Source organism: Pantherophis guttatus, chromosome 15, assembly GCF_059756535.1.
Source record: "Pantherophis guttatus breed Tessera chromosome 15, ASM5975653v1, whole genome shotgun sequence".
Classification (NCBI taxonomy): domain Eukaryota; kingdom Metazoa; phylum Chordata; class Lepidosauria; order Squamata; family Colubridae; genus Pantherophis; species Pantherophis guttatus.
Window position 1 is genome coordinate 15196155 of NC_142077.1, and position 17019 is coordinate 15213173.

Sequence of the window (17019 nt, forward strand, 5' to 3'; positions counted from 1 at the left end):
AGCAATACATTCCCTGGAGAAGACATTCTACCAACTATTAAACGGATCAAAAAATATCCCTGGTTGTTGGGGCCTCTATTGGCATCTTCATTTTCACAGATAAATAATGCCTGCCCTATCCAGTCAGATTGAAGTTGGCAATAGTAGCATTTTATCCATCTAAAAAGTGGAATAAAAATTACTCTAGAAATTATAGACCAAATAGACTAGCAGAAATTGTGGCTAACATTTATGCCATGATCCTCTTAGTTAAACTTGAGAAAAATGCATTCTTTGCAGAAGAACCAGAAGGTTTTAGGTAGAGTGAAAAACTATATAGATTTTATAAGAAATAATTGATAAATTAATAATCTAATATTGGCAACAAATTTGTCTTCAAATATCTAATCTATATCAGTGAGGTAAAACAAGGTTTGCTGCTTTCTAGATGTTAATGCAGCATTTGACTCAATAAACAAAGAAGTATGATGGAGAAAATGGATGACCCTCAAAATGGAGCTCAGCCTGTTGGCCCTGATCCAAGCCCTTGTTTGAGAGGGAGGTTTGGGCTCAATGGAGCCATGAGAAGAAGGATCTATGCTTACCAAGCGGGAAGGGAAAGATGCATATTTGAACCCCTGTTCTTCAGTCTAGATATGAATGACTTACTAGGACTAATGCAGGATCAAAAAACAGATCATAAATAAATGTTATTTCATTCTTTCACAAAAATGACTAAATTAGTGGACCAATGAAATGCAGTGCATGTAGTATACAGTACTTGGATTTCAGAAAGGCTTTGACAAAGTAAACCACAACCTATTTGTCGGGAACCTGAAAATATGTGGGATAGACAGCATCAGCCGCAGATGGAGTCAGCCTGTGGTCCTCAATGGAACTACGTCTGCATGGAGGGAAACAAGCAGTGGGGGACCCCAAGGTTCCATTTTAGGCCCAGTTCTCTTCAACATCTTCATGAATGATTTGGATGAGGGGAGAAATGGGGAAATCAACAAATTTGCACATGACACTAAAGTGGCAGGAATAGCCAACATCAAAATAGGCTCAAGATCCAGATAGATCGAGATAGACTTGAATCCTGGGCTTATTTAACTAAATGAAATTCATTGTAGAGAAAAGTAATGTTTTACACTTAGGCTAGAAAAACCAAATGTACACTTACAGATGAGGTGAAACCTGGCTCCATAGCAGTAACTGTGAGAGGGATCTTGGAGTCCTAGTGGACAATCCCTTAAATATGAGCCAGCAATATGTGGCTGTAAAAAATGACCACCACATATGATAGTATGATCCCGGCAAATGCAAACATTTCCAACATTTGGCTGATTTATCCTTAAACATCTTTGCTAATCTTTCTGCTGGCATATGCCACCTATAAAACAGATTTTCTTTATATGTAATTGCCATTGTCAATTTATAATTCCTTTCCCATAGTTGTTGCCATTTCTCTAATTCTATTGCATATCCAAAATTTTTCGCCCATGTAATCATTGTCTCTTTTATCTCATCACCTTCCAATCTAATTTGCAACAAATAATTATACAGTCTTTTAATCGTTTTTCATCCTTTCCAACCATTATCTGATCCAACTCTGATTCCCCCAAATTAAAACCGTATTGTTTCAAGTCTTTATCATATCTTGATTGTATCTGCAGCCGTGTATACCAGTCAGTCTCAATCCCTTTTTTTCCTAAGTCTTGTTTCTGTTTTAATTCTCCCTTCTCTGTTAAAATGTCTTTATATCTTACAATCTTGTCCATGTTAATCGTATTTGGATGTGTCAACATTTCTATTGTTGAAAGCCACATTGGTACTTCCATATAATGTTTTTCTTTCACTCTTTCCCAAACTACCACAAGCCATTCCTTACACAATGTCTCTGGAAATATCCATGAATCCATTTTTTTCCATACCATAAGAAAGCATGCCATCCTAGTTGTAGGTAGAGTCCTTCCAACGTCAATAGTTTTATATTTCTCAATAAGATCCATTCTTTAATCCATGTTAACATCGCCGCTTGATGATACAATTTCCAGTTTGGTAGTCCAAATCCTTCTGTAAACCTGGAGTCTTGAAGCAATTTAAGTTTAATTCTCGCTTTTTTCCCTTGCCATATGTATTTACATAATTTTATTCAAACTTTCAAAGTATTTTTTTCTCCAACTTTATCGGAATTGTTTGGAAAAGAAACAACAATCTTGGTAATACATTCATTTTGATTAATGCTTATTCTCCCCATTAAAGATAATTGTAAATTTTTTCATTTTTCCAAATCTGTTTCAATTTGATTTCTTAATTTATAATATAACCAATGTGAATTTCTAACCAAAAGTTGAGGGTCTGCCACAGAGAAGAGGAGGTCAACCAATTTTCCAAAGTACTGGAAGGCAAGACAAGAAACAATGGAGGGAAACTAATCAAGGAGAGAAACAACCTAGAACTAAGGAGAAATTTCCTAATGGTGAGAAATGGAATGTCTCCCCTTCAGAAATTGTGGGTGGTCCATCACTGGAGGCTTTTAAGAAGAGACTGGACAGCCACTTGTCTGGAATAGTATAGATAGATGCAGATTAACAGAGTTGGAAGGGACCTTGTAGGTCATCTAGTCCAAGCAGACCCTACACCATTTCTGACAGATGACGGTCGAGTCTCTTCTTGAAAGCTTCCAGTGATGAAGCTCCCACAACTTCTGAAGGCAACTTTATCTCTTTATTTCCAGGTTGAATCTCTCCTTGTTCAGTTTCCATCCATTATTCCTTGGAAATAGCTTGACCCCCTCCTCTCTGTGGCAGCCCCTCAAATATTGGAAGACTGCTATCATGTCTCCCCTGGTCCTTCTCTTCACTAGACCAGCCATGCCCAGTTCCTGCAACCGTTCATTCTATGTTTTAGCCTCCAGTCCCCTAATCCTCTTGGTTGCTCTTCTCTGCACTTTTTCTAGAGTCTCAACATCTTTTTTATAGTGTGGTGACCAAAACTGGATGCAGGATTCTAGGTGTGGTCTTACTAAGGCTTTATAGGGTGGTATTTGTACCTCTCTTGATCTTGATTGTATCCCTCTGTTAATGTGATTTAGGATTGCATTGGCTTTTTTGGTTGCCGCTGCACACTCTTCACTCATATTTAATTGGTTGTCCACTAAGACTCCAGGATCCCTCTCACAGTTATTGCTATTATGCCTGGTTTACTGCTTGAACAGGGGGTTGGACTAGAAGACCTCCAAGGTCTCTTCCAACCCTTTTATTTTGTTATAAGTTCTGTTATAGGTACACATGTTTAGCCTGCTAAATTCCTATTGGAATACACTGATTTATACAGATAATGTGATATTCTCATACTTACACATTGGATTGTATAGACTTGGATTGTTTTGTCTGAATAATTATCTGATAATTTATACAGCAAGTTCAAAAGTTATGGTCTTTGTGAAATGACATCATAGCCATAGATGGTCAGCCATTAGAGTAATGTGGGAAAGTAACAAATAAAGTAATAAATAAAGTAAAAGCAGGTCCAACTAGATGATCACTGAAGGGCCCTCTTTGTTCTTAATATTGTAAAAGAGAAAATGCTTTAATTGTATCCAGCACGTAGGCAGGCACATTCCTTCCAAGTCGGATTTCTACTTCAAGGCCTCTCAGTTGTCACAGATAAGGACAGTCTAGGTGATTTACATTTTAAGGTCGGAGAGAGGAGATGACCATATTATGCTTCAGTAACTTCTTAGAAAAATTATAACTGTTTTGCAAAGATAGTAACAAACTCAGTAATTAGGAAATGTCAATTAAAAATGACAAATGTATATGACCATATGAATTGCTGACTTCACAGAATCCTTTGTTTGAAACTGTATAAATGCTTTGAGCTGAAAATCATACTTCGTCAGACCTCCATTTTTATGGTAGCAATGCCAAGGTTTGATCCTTTATTGCAATAAATAAATAAACTGATTCTGTCTGCCCTGAAGGGATGGTTCTTTAATTCCCTATTTCCACAACAAGAGCAAGTAAAACCTTTCCTTACCTGGGGTTGTTTTCTCTGAGCCTGAATCTTGGCTCCCTCATCATCCAAGGAGCTCAGTTAGAGAAAGGGCAGGAGTGAAAGTGGTGCTTAAATGAAAACCTCATAGCTCTCCAGCTTCCTCAGCCCCAATGATTAAAGTATCTGAGGCCCAGTTTTCCCCCATGTTCTTACATCCATCTGATGTTTGGGGCTTCAGAGAGAAACCACCAGCAGAACCGACCCAATTCAGCCTCTGAGGAGGATCTTGGGGTGGACAAAAGGACTCCAGCTGCTGCCCTCAGAGCTGATTTGGGAATTTCCACAATTTCTGCTTTGTCTAAATTCAGAAAATATGAGTATTATTGGCATAAAATTTTATCTATGGAAACTGACAAGACTCTGAAAATTGTGGCTATTGGAACAGACAAAACTTCAATTAAAGACCAAACTTGGATTATGCAACTGACAAATCTTATTAGGCTTTGAGGTTGGCCTGTTTCTTGTATAACTGGAGAAAGAAGTTAAAAAATTTCCTCCAGAAAGAATCTGGGATATAGAAACAGAAAAAGATGCAGCAATCCTCAAAAATTATAATAGGCCCTTTATTGGAATAGAATACTCCAGTTGGCATTTTCACGTGTTAATCTAATTGTGATCAATTATAGGGGTGGGTTACAGTAATATGATTTACATTTTTATTGTTTTTTAATTTGCTTATTATTTTCCATTATTATGATACAATCTTGCTAATATTCTGTCTTTCATATTTTAAACAATGTCTGATTAACAAACTATTCTAATACATTCATGAGAACCAGGTTGGATTTATTAAAATCTAATATTTTGGACTTGATCTGATCCCAAATGTAACACAGCATTCTTCATTGCTTTTTCAGATCAGCCGTACAATTGTTTCAGAAGCTCTGAGTGATAAAAGGAAATTCCCCTTTTTCCACCAGATGGAGCCCAAAGAAGGATTCCAGTACTCAGCAATTGTCCCGCTGCTCCTCCATTTCAGATGGACCCTGATTGGCCTCTTTGCTTCAGACACAGAAAATGGAGAGAATTTCATGAGGATTTTTCCTCCTGTGCTTGTCAGGAGTGGAATTTGTGTGGTTATATCACAACTGTTCTCAACAACTGGATACACAACAGCCCTCAGGGATTCCCTCTCTAAGTGGAGACAAGTCAACGTCTTTGTTCACTTCATAGAACTTGATTCCATTTGGGAGAGAATCCTTCCTTTCCATTTAACATTTATGCGTCTGCCAGGACCCATTGAAGGGAAAGTCTGGATCTTCACAAATTTTGCAGCGTATCCAATGAACAAGCGCAGACTTCTAAAATACATCGACAGTATTTTGAACTTTGGTTATCTGCTAAAAAAAAGGCCAATGGATTCTGCCTATGAACCCAATTTCTTTGTGGAAGAAAAGTTTCAAGATCTTTATTTTCTCTGTTCCCTTTCAAAGAACGTCTTTTCTGTCAAAGGCCGCAGAAGATGCACCCAGAAAGCCCCAATGGAGACCCAATGGAAATGGAACAGAGGAAGGCTCCCAAATGACTATCAATATTACAGTTTCATTCAGACTCTGGCCCAGGCCTTGAATGCCGCTTATTCCTCCAGAATGAGGAGGAGAAAGGAGGGAGAAAAAACTTTGGGGTCTCCAAGGCTGCAGCCGTGGCAGGTATGGGGGTCCCTATATGGATCCATTAATCTTAGATCCTTTGGAGGAGAAATCTAGAGGAGAAGGAGGGGAACCAACTCAACAGATCTGGCCAATTTAATTATTCAGGGAATAATGGTTCCAAAGAGTAGATACCATGGCATTTTAATATTCAACTCTGCTCATTTGAAAACGCTTTCTTAAATGAATTCCTGTATTTGTGGGTTTGTGATGAGCATGGTGGAATTTCCCCTTTGTTCCGTCCCCATTGCAGGTGGGTCTGTGTGCAGCTCAACAGGCAGCTAAACCCCCCTCTTCTCCTCCAGTGAAAGGGAGCCTGGGGTGGATCTGGGTGTTTCATTGGGAGAAAAGGGCACAGAGAAACTGAGGAAATGCAAAGAGTGAGAATCAAATATAGAAAGGAGATAGGCAGCATTAACTAACAGCCAACAAAGAAGCAGCTGGAACCTCTCCAGCGATGCTCCGTGTGAGGGACGGAGGCCTCCGGATGACCATGTGTCTCGGTCAAACCGGCTGCTTCCGTCTCCTCCAAAGGCTGAGAGAAAAGGGAGTCTGGCTTCAGACCATACAGTGAGGCTTATCTGCCCCCGGCCACTAGGTGGGGCTAGAGCAACAACTGCACAATAGATACATGTTGTGGCATGACAAACTTCATAAATTTGGAGGAGACCCTGAGACCATCTAGCCCAACCCCTCCTCTCTGCAGGAATCCCAGTTAAAGCTTCTCTGACTGATGGCTGCTCAGTCTTTGCATTCAGACAATCCATGAAGAGGAGACTGAACTTCTCTGCTTCACTGGCTCAGCTCTAAAACAGCTCATCCTTTTATCATATTTTTTCTCTCCTTCAGCTAAATTCTCCTCTCTTGTAACTGAATTCGTTTTTTCATGTCTGACACTCTGGAATAATAGTGAGCGGATCTTACACTTGTGTGTAACCTGTGTCAGTGATTGGAAGAGGGCTGCATCCTCCCTTCTCCAACCGAGAGATTGTGTCAGTTGGAAAAAGGCAGTGGTGGGATTCAATTTTTTAAACAACCGGTTCTGTCGGCGTGGCTTATTTGGATGGGTGTGGCTTGGAGGTCATGTAACCGGGTGGGCGTGACTAGTTGATCATGTGACCGGGTGGCCATGGCTATGTGTATAGGGACTACTCAGAGGGCTGAAAAAAGTCATTTCTGACCGGCCCTCACACTTTTGACTGGTCCTCACACTTACGACTATCCTCACATTTATGCCCATTTCAGCATTCTTAGCAACCATGTCACTCATTTCACAACTGCTTCTCTTCACCATGGTGACAAGATAGGGCAAAACACGTAAAATTTGAGGATAGTCATAAGTGCGAGGACTGGTCAAAAGTGCGAAAACCGGTCAAAAATAACTTTTTCAGCCCTCTGAGTAGTCCATATGCAGATAGGGACTACCCAGAGGGCTGAAAAAAGTGATTTCTGACAGTTCCTGGCACTTTTGACCGTTCCTCGCACTTATGACTGGTCATCATTTATGCCCATTGCAGCATTCTTAACAACCGTGTCACTCATTTCACAACTGTGGTGCTTCATGTGACCAGGTGGGTGTGGCCAAGTGGTCATGTGGCATCGCTTCTTTGCCCTAATGACAGTTTGCTGCAATGGTCGTAAGTGTGAAAAACGGCCATAAGTCACTTTTTCCAGTGCCATTGTAACTGTTGTAAGTCAAGGATTACCTGTACAAGAAGCTTCTTTGCTTGCAAAAAGCTGCCCTAAATACCAATCATTAGATTAGAAATACCTGCAAACTGGAGTTACAAATCAGGCAGGGTGCCAGAGCACCTTGAGGAATTAAAATAGTTAAAATGCAGTGATAACTATCAGCAGCCAACTCTTGCTCATAAAGTGAAACCCTTTAGCAGAGAGGTCATTTAAGCTCTCCGGAATGAAGCAAAGGAGCAAACAGACTATCTGTTGCTTGTTAAACCAATGACCAGAACAAATAGACACAGAACTAGTCAGATTTCCAAAGCTGCTTCTTTTCAGGAACAGAGATTAACATTTTTCCTTCCAAACAAAGCTGACTAGGGAAAATTATCTCATCACTAAACACAGAATTAAACTTCACCAAAACCAGTTTTAGACCAAAAGTCAGAAACTCACATTTGAATGTGAATCTTTCTAGCTAGCCAATAAGCCTTGCTGAATGTCACTCATCTTGGTTCCTTGTCATTAAAAGCTTCTGCTTCGTTATTCAATTATTTCTTTAAAGTGCTGATCATTGCACCCTGGCTGGAAGAACTCCAACAGGGGAGTATTTCCTCCCAACAGCCGTATAAAAAGCTTAAAACAACCCTTCCCCTTTAAGAAAGTAAAGCAAAAAAAAATCCTCCGAGAACCTCCGGAACCGGAAGCAACAGTAAGTCTAGGCATACTGCCGGAGAGGCAGTTTCTGTAAGCAGGGCAATAAACATTAGGCTAGGTGACAACAACGAATGTTGTAATTCTTTACAGGATTAACCCTGTAAAGTAGAAAAAAAACAAGGAGATTTCTTTTAACAACCAGTTCTCCAAACTGCTTAACTATTTAAAACTACTTAACTACTTAACAACCGATTCTACTGAACCGGTGCAAACCGGTAGAATCTCACCACTGGAAAAGGGGCTCCCAGACTCCTCCTGATCTTCAGCTCTTCTTCTTGTTCTCCAGTCCATTCCCCAATCTCCCTCAATCTTCTTAAAAAAATCCATTTCTTCAGTCATCCCTTCTGTCCACTTTGAGTCTTCAGGGTCCATGGCCTCTCCAGCCATCTCCAAGCAGCCTGACTTCAAACCAGACTCCTCCTTCAGGGATGCCAGCAGCAAATTCAGTTCGAGTCCATCCATCCAATTCATCCGATTCAACAATTGTTGCTTGCTTCTGATTATCATCTTTAAATTGATTTAAAAGCATTGTTATTTTATCAAACTTTGAAATAAGTTTGAAATAAGGTTTCCCAAGTTATGCTTACTAGAGCAGATAAACTCACAATCACAAACCTCTTGGATCACTAAACTGATTAATTGTGGAAGTAGCTGTGGCCTTCCTGTCTCTTGTGTAACAGGAGAACAATTTTAAAAAAAACAGCTGCCCAAAGAATTAAGGATGTAGAAGCACAAAATGACATGGCTATTCTTAGTAAGGTGGGTAAGTTGAAATGGCTGAGCAAATACAAACCTACTTTTCAACTAGACAACTATTTAAAGTTACAACTGCCAAAACATCTTAGGGAGAGATTTACGTGAGCGAGATTCAAACAGCTGGACACAATGGTCAGATATGGGAGATTCCACTCTAGACCTTATAATGGAGGTCTCTGCATTTGCAGAGTGGCAGAGGCAGAAGACCTGGCTCACATCCTGTTTGATTGCTGCCTGCATCAGAGGGTGAGAGGCAGGTACCTTGGTCCATATACCAAAGGAAGGACCCACTGGGAATCCCATATCAAAACGACTCACCTTATCTGCAGCCAGAATTTGAAAACAACATTTAATGCAGCTCAGTACTTGAGCAAAATGGCTCGGTTGAGATCGGCATTTGTGGGGCTGATTGAGGTAGACTGAAGGGATGATATTGAAATATAATTTTATCATATTTTATTTATCCACATATTATTGCATTCTATTCCAAACTCATTTTAAATTGTTTTTATCGGATTTTAGTAATAATTTGTGTTTGGAACTCTGCACTTTGATTTGGCCCATGGACTAATCAATCAAGTAAACAAAGATAATCTTCCGGTGTCGTAGGAAAAATTTAAAAAGGTTAAAAATTATTTGAGTATCACTTTGAAGACAGTTTTTATCCACTTAGTTATCATACCAGCTGCATGTTTCTTGAACCCTTGGCCTGAATGGCCACCCCCAGGGATTTGAAGGGGCTTCCCTGCTCTATTTTGTGGCCATTTAGATACCATGAATCAAGTTTTGGCCTTTTTGATCTTTGTTTTCTCATCATTTATGCCCAGTTGATTGTAATTACGGTACTGGAGAAGGGCTCGCAAGGTTCTTTTAAGGCCTTCTGGTGTCCTGGAGAGGATCACAGGGGCATCTGCATAGAGCAGGAAGGCGATGCTTCGGTCACCTATTTTTTTTTGGGGGGGGTGATTTAGTTTGTTTAGCCATTTTACCATGCCGGTTATGTAAAAGTTGAAAAGCAGGGGGGGCAAAATGCCCCCGTTTAACCCCCTTTTGAGTTTTAACTGACTTCGAGAAGGACCCCTGCATATCACACCTCACCTTGAGGGATGTTTTAGTATGTAGGGCAGGTAAGAGATGAAGAAGCCTGTGGTCAATTGAGGCAGCTTCCAGCTTCTCCCATAGCTTAGTCCTGGGAACCGTATCAAAGGCTGCCTTGAGATCTCTGAAGCAGGCGTAGAATGATGCAGGTCTATTTGAAATGTATTTTTCCATCAGTTGATGAAGAACTAAGCACTGATCGGTAGTGCCTCTCCCCTCTCTAAGCCGGCTCCCTCTTCAGCGATCAAATTCTCCAGAGCCAGCCACTCTCCATCTGGAGGTGTTTTCCATCAGGATGACCAGAGAGAAGATTAGCCTGACAACTTTCTTCTTGATCAACCCATGCTTTCTGGGAATCAACCTCCTGTTTTCAAAGAGTTTATGAATCATCTTTTTTCCCCTCTGTTCATTTTATCTGTCATCTGCTCTAGAATGTTCCCTATAATTGATCAATTGTGTCAATGATATTTTCTCTATGCTTTGTCAGTATATGAGGGACAAATTTTTCTCAAACTTTTTCATTCACTTATGAAGATAATGGCAGTATTTGTATCCTATTTAACCATATCTTGAGATTCGACAATTGTGGAAGAAAGATTCAACGTGGGATAAGAAACAAAGTTTTCTACTTTTCAAATTCCTGGATGTTCCCATTCTAGTTTCATCCCTTTCTGGAGAGGAATGAATTTTGGAATATTTCTAAGAGGAAATTGTACTTGGACCAAAATGGAGAGATAACAGCAGATCTGGGCATCAAAATCATCTTGATTCTCCCCAAGGAGGATGTCAGGAGAGAGATTCTGGCGTATTTTGAAAGACAGAGACTTACTATCAACCAAGATGCTCTTTCACGGCTAAAGTTGCTCAATAAGGTAGGAGAAATTTTGGTGTCTTTTCTCTGTTTTCCAAAGCCTGAGGTCCCATTTCAAGTGGGCAAAGCGTAGAGTCTCCAGGGTGGTTGGCCTCCCATGGCAGGTGGTGGAAGCTCTTCAAGAGACGGGACCTAAGTGGAGTGGCTTTGCCATGGTTTATGGAAACCTTTCAAGACGTTACTAGTCAGAGGTTTCTTTCTTCATCACAGTTTTTACTCTACATTAAAAAATCTAATGGAATAAAAGCTTCCTCAATCTTTTACAGTAAACTTTGTTCTCAGTTTTAATAAGAATATATCATCATACTTTAAAAAAATCAATTCTATTTCTCTAGACTTTATTGAATAGAAAAGTACTTTATTGTAATGTTAAATTCTAAAAGCAAAAGGGAGGAACTAAAGGAAGAATCTGCCAATTGTTTTACTTCCTGCATCTGTTTAGGAGTAGTCAGAGGTTTCATATTTACCCCAATGAAGACCAGAGGCTACTTGTCTCCATCCAATTCTCTCTCCATTTTCCATGGACAGAGAGTCCTAACGTATTTTCTTTGCCATTCCTTTTCTTCTGATCAGTCCCTGCCTCAGTCCAAATGTGTGGAAAGTTGTCATCCTGGATTTGTCAAGAGGGCTCGAGAAGGAGAGCCAGTTTGCTGCTATGACTGCATTCCTTGTCCGGAGGGGACCTTCTCCACTCAGGAAGGTGGGTCACACTGGGGAAAATGGGAGGCTTTGTGGAACTGGATCCATCCAGAACCTTTTCATGAAAGTGCAAGTTAAAAGACAGATCGAAGCTCACCTGGGTTTTTATTTTTAACCTGCACAATTTCTCATCTAAACGGAAGTAAATCAAAAAGACTTGGAAGGAGGGGCTGGGAAGAGATGGGAGGAGGAGGAGGCAGACTGGGCAAGCTTTACTAACAGCAGAGGAAATATCTCTTCTGCTTTTTAGTTTGGATATGTGCTGCTAAATTTACCTTTCTAGGAACATTGGAGTCAGGGGTGAAATGCAAAATTTTTGCATACCGGTTCGGTGGGCATCGCTGGTGGGTGTGGCAGGGGAAGGATATTGAAAAATCTCCATTCCCAACCCACTCTGGGACCAGCCAAAGGTGGTATTTGCCGGTCCTTTGAACTAGAACCTGCTTGATTTCACACCAGATCTTAGTTCTTTGAAACTAGATGAGTTGTTTTAGGTCCACCTTCTGAAAGACCTTGCAATCCACTGTATATTGGATCCTCCCCTTGAGGATCACTGAGAAGGTGTCACTGGGCCATAATCTGGTGCTCTGGATAGTTATGGGGGAACACATTACACAAATATTTTGCAAGTCATGTAGATCAATCAATCAATCAGAATAGAATAGAGCTGGAAGGGACCTTGGAGGTCTTCTAGTCCTACCCCCGGTTCAAGCAGGAGAACCTATACCATTTAAGACAAGTGACTGTCCAGTCTCTTCTTAAAAACCTTCCACTGGTTAATTGCTTTCACTGTTAGGAAGTTTCTCCTTAATTCCAGGTTGCTTCTCGGTGTTACAAGATGCTGTAGGTATCCTCCAAGTCCAGGATATTAACTGTCAGGTGGACTCAGAATGTTTGCCTAAAATGATTATATGATTCATTATTAACCTCTAATAGTGTAGGTTCCTATGAAGATTCTACACATTACATTGGAAATAATTAACACCCTAAAATTTCGCTCAATTTAATATATCTGGCTACGTTTCTTAAACAAATCCTTCTTATACTCTTTTTAATGAAATCTTTAATAAATACTTCTTGGAAAATGCCGCTGGTATCGGCTGTTTTTTTTTATTATTTGATTTATATGCCGCCCTTCTCCGAAGACTCAGGGCGGCTTACAATGTGCTCAGCAATAGCCTTCATCCTTTTGTATATTTATACAAAGTCAGCTTATTGCCCCCACAAACTGGGTCCTCATTTCACCTACCTTAGAAAGGATGGAAGGCTGAGTCAACCTTGAGCCTTGGCAAGATTCGAACCCTGCAGTAATTGCAGGCAGCTGGTCTTAATAACCAGCTTAATAACAGGGTAGCCTGTACTACCAAGGCTCTTTATCCAAAGAAGGCATTTCTTGTAAGATAAAAGGACAGAATATTAATGAAAGTTGCTTTTTTGTTTTCTCAGATACAAAAAAATGCACCAAGTGTCCAGATGATAAATATCCAAATGTGGACAGAATCCAATGTATCCCCAAAGTCATAACCTTCCTGTCTTATGAAGAACGTCTGGGCATCATCCTGGTCTCTTTTGCCCTCCTCTTCTTCCTAACCACAGGCCTTGTTTTAATCATCTTCATTAAATACCGAGAAACTCCCATTGTCAAAGCCAACAACCGGGACCTCTCCTACATCCTCCTGGTCTCCCTCCTGCTTTGCTTCTTGTCTCCTTCTCTCTTCATTGGTCAACCAAGGAAAGCCACCTGCCTTCTCCGACAAACGGTCTTCAGTATCATCTTCTCAGTTGCCGTTTCGTCTCTCTTGGCCAAAACCATCATGGTGGTGCTGGCCTTCCTGGCCACAAAACCAGGAAATCGAGTGAAGAGATGGTTGGGGAAGAGCTTGGCCAACTCCATCATCCTTTCTTCTTCTGCTGTCCAAATTATCATCTGCTCCACCTGGCTGGGAGTTTCTCCCCCCTTCCCTGACTCTGACCTCCACTCCCAGCCTGGAGAGATCATCCTGCAATGCAACGAAGGGGCCATTGTCATGTTCTACGTCACCCTCAGCTACCTGGGCTTCCTGGCTGCCATCTGCTTCACGGTGGCTTTCCTGGCCAGGAACCTGCCTGGGGCCTTCAACGAAGCCAAGCTGATCACCTTCAGCATGCTGGTCTTCTGCAGTGTCTGGGTGACTTTTGTGCCCACCTACCTGAGCACCAAAGGGAAATCCATGGTGGCTGTGCAGGTCTTCTCCATCCTGGCCTCCAGTGCTGGTCTGCTGGTCTGCATCTTCATCCCCAAGTGCTACGTTATCCTTCTGAGGCCAGACCTGAACACAAAGGAGCAGCTCACGGCCAGAACAAATGTAAAAACATGAGATATAACACCATTGTGATATTGGAAGAATTGTTAAAAGTTTATTTTATTTGAAAGGAGATATTCTTTCCATTTAGATAGTATGCAGGAGTCAAAGAAAATAATTTCTATATGTTTCAAAATGGGAAATTCTTGGATGACTGTAATTCTTCTAGCTCTCTTCCCTTTCAGCTCAATAAAGAGAATTCTGTAAGAGTCATTCAGAGAAATTTGCTGTTCAGCAACAGTTTCTGAATGTGACATCTTATAAAAAATAATTTGGGCACTTGTTCCTACAGCTAAAAGTGTGTGAGAGAGTGAGCAGGAAGAGAGGCCAGGCGGAAGCTGTGGGAACCAAGCACCAGCCTAGTTGCCTGATCCTCTCTGTGAGAATGCCAGAATGATGTGAAATGCCATGTTTGACCGGCTCTCAGCTGGTGAGGGAAATCTTCATCCCTCTTCTATAATGCTTTGTTGATTTCCTGATAAAACCTCCTTTGCAGAAAGTGTTCAGCAGAAGAGCTGTCTGAGATTTCAGTTTGGGATTGGTTTGTTTGTTTGTTTGTTTTTGTATGTGCTTCACACCAAAATAATAAATAAATATTAAAGTGTATTAAGAAATTGCCACTGTATTTTTTTTTCATCAACTGTAGAATTAAAATTGTAGTTTTCAGGCCCTTTAATTTTTCACTCTACAATTACTACCTAAAGCATTTTCTCTGCTTGTCTTGTCTGTGAAGGGCTGGAGAAGATGTCCAGAGAAAGGGGACCTGGAGACTCTCCCCAGAAGGAGGTTGAGGGGATCCTGTCTAAAGGCAGCCGCATCCCTGACCAGATCAGAAACCTTCAATGCTGCATAATATTCATCCAGGTCCAAGAAGGGGGTGAATGGCGGGGGGGGGGGGACTTCCTGGTTTCTAGGGAGAGGCACCCATGGAAGCTGTTCTGCTCTCCAACCACACAGATTGCTGATCAATTGGGAATCAATGTTTAGGTCTCAGAATGGCTCCTAATTGCAAATAATTTGCAAATTCCATTTTAAGGAGATAAGAAAAGCTCTGATGGCTCAGACCAAGATCAGTGTAAGATTCACAGTGACCACACAGATCCCTCTGGTTCTCCCACAAGCAGAAGGCGGAGAGACTTATGGCTTTGCCCAACATGGAACTGGTCTTTTCCCACAATTTCACTTTCTTCCTCCAAACCACACAATATTGGACACTCGGCCATCTCACACTCTAGGAATCCCCAATCCTGGTATCCCAAATATATCTGAGAAAATATTTCCAACTTTCACACCCCCATTCAATAAGAACTAAGGCGGGACTGGATAGGTGCCTCTTCCCTCCCGGGCCACGTCGGGGCTCCGGCTCCAGAGGCTGCGGCGGCCCCACCGAGGAGAGCGGCCGGAGGACCCGGGGGAGGCGAGCGTGGCCCCAGGATCTGGGAGCGGGAGAAGCCGGGGGGGGAGGGCAGGCGGGCGGCCTGTGGGGCTCCGAGGGACCCCCGGGGGCTGCAGGGGGGCCTCTCTCCCTCTCCCCACAGACGCGGCGAGGTGGGCGGGCGAGGCGGGCGCTGCGGAGGGGGCGGCGGCGGGGAAGCCGCGCTTGGGGGGAGCGGATCGGCCCCCACGGGGCTCCCTGGAAGGTTTTGCCCCCTCCGAGGTGGCGGCCGTCGGGCGGGGAGGGGGGGAGGGGGGGCGGCCGGCTCCCCGCAGAGGCCGGAGGGGCGAAGTCGGAGGCTCCTGGAAGGAGGAATCGCCCCTTTGAACTGCACCCAGATAAGGGGCTCCCCTCGTCCCTCCCGCCCCCCCCCTCGGTCCCCTCTCCGCTCTTCCTCCGACCCGGCGCTCCTCCCGCCTGGCAGCTGCTGCCCAGAAGCCCCGGAGGGCCCTTCCCCCCCCCAGGACTGAGAAGCCCCTTCCTGCCTCCGCCAAGGGCTGCGCTGAGCCCCCCAGACCCCCCCAAGGCCCGCAGCCTCTGTGCTGGGGAAGCTCAGCCGTCTCCGCCCCCCAACCTCCAGGCGGCAACACCTGGGCCAGGCGAGGGGAGAGGAGAGGGGGGCCCTCCAGGTGCGGAACCTCCCCCGTTGCTCAGAGACGGAGGCGCTGAGCGGAGGAGGTGGGGGGGGGAGGAGGCCGTTCAAGGGAAGCCTGGGGGGGGAGAGAAAATTGGGGGGGGAGTCGGTTGATTGGCAGCTCAGCGTGATGCGTCCTCCGCGGGTGGGAGGCTGGAGGGGCGACCGCAGGCGAAGCTCCTCTCCAAAGAGCGGGGAGGGGGTCGGGGAGCGCGGCGCAAAGGCTTCGAAGGCAGCGGAGGGGCTGGGGGGCTGCTGGGCCTCAACCTACTCACCCTAGTAGACACACGGATGGACGGATGGATGGATGGATGGATGGACAGTAAAGCGCCTCCTCACCCCCCCTCTTGCCTTGCCCAAAGACAGAGCCGTGGCGGCCGCCCCTTGCGTGTCCCCCTCCCTTTGCACCCGGGGACAGTTGGGACAAGGACACCAGCCCCCCACACGAAAGTCCTCTCCTTGTAGGGTGTGTGTGGTTCCTTCTCTGCCAATGTCTTTAAACCTTTCTGCCCCAAGCAGGCTGGGCAGGTCCTTCTCCAGGATTGTTCGTGGCCCCTGAACGGCTTGAATTTCACAGGGGAAAATCCTCTTCCCAGGACTGGGATGCTCTTTCCTTGATCATGGGGCTGCCTTCTTTATAGCTGCCCTTTATAGTTGTCTTTATAGATCTAGGATCCACCATCTATCTCCACACTACACGGCTCTTCCCCAATCTGTACTGTGATGTGCATTTTCTTTCCTCTATGGGCATCAGACTGCCCTGTTATCCTGTGCTCAAAGGCTCTCTTCGGGAGGAAATTTGTACAGGCCATTGAAACTATCTATTCTAAACAAACGGCAAAAGTAATGATAAATGGAGGATTGACGGATGCGATTGAAATAGAAAAAGGCACGAGAGACAAGGATGTCCTTTATCCTCACTGTTGTTTATATTGACATTAGAAGCTTTAAATAGGCGTGTCAGAGGAGAAAAAGAGAGAAAGGGCATGAAGATTCGAAAGGAAGAAGACAAGCTTTTGCAGATGATTTGGTTTTTATTATTATTGAAGAACCATTAACGACAATAAGTAAATTAATAGAAATTATTGGAGAGTTTGGAA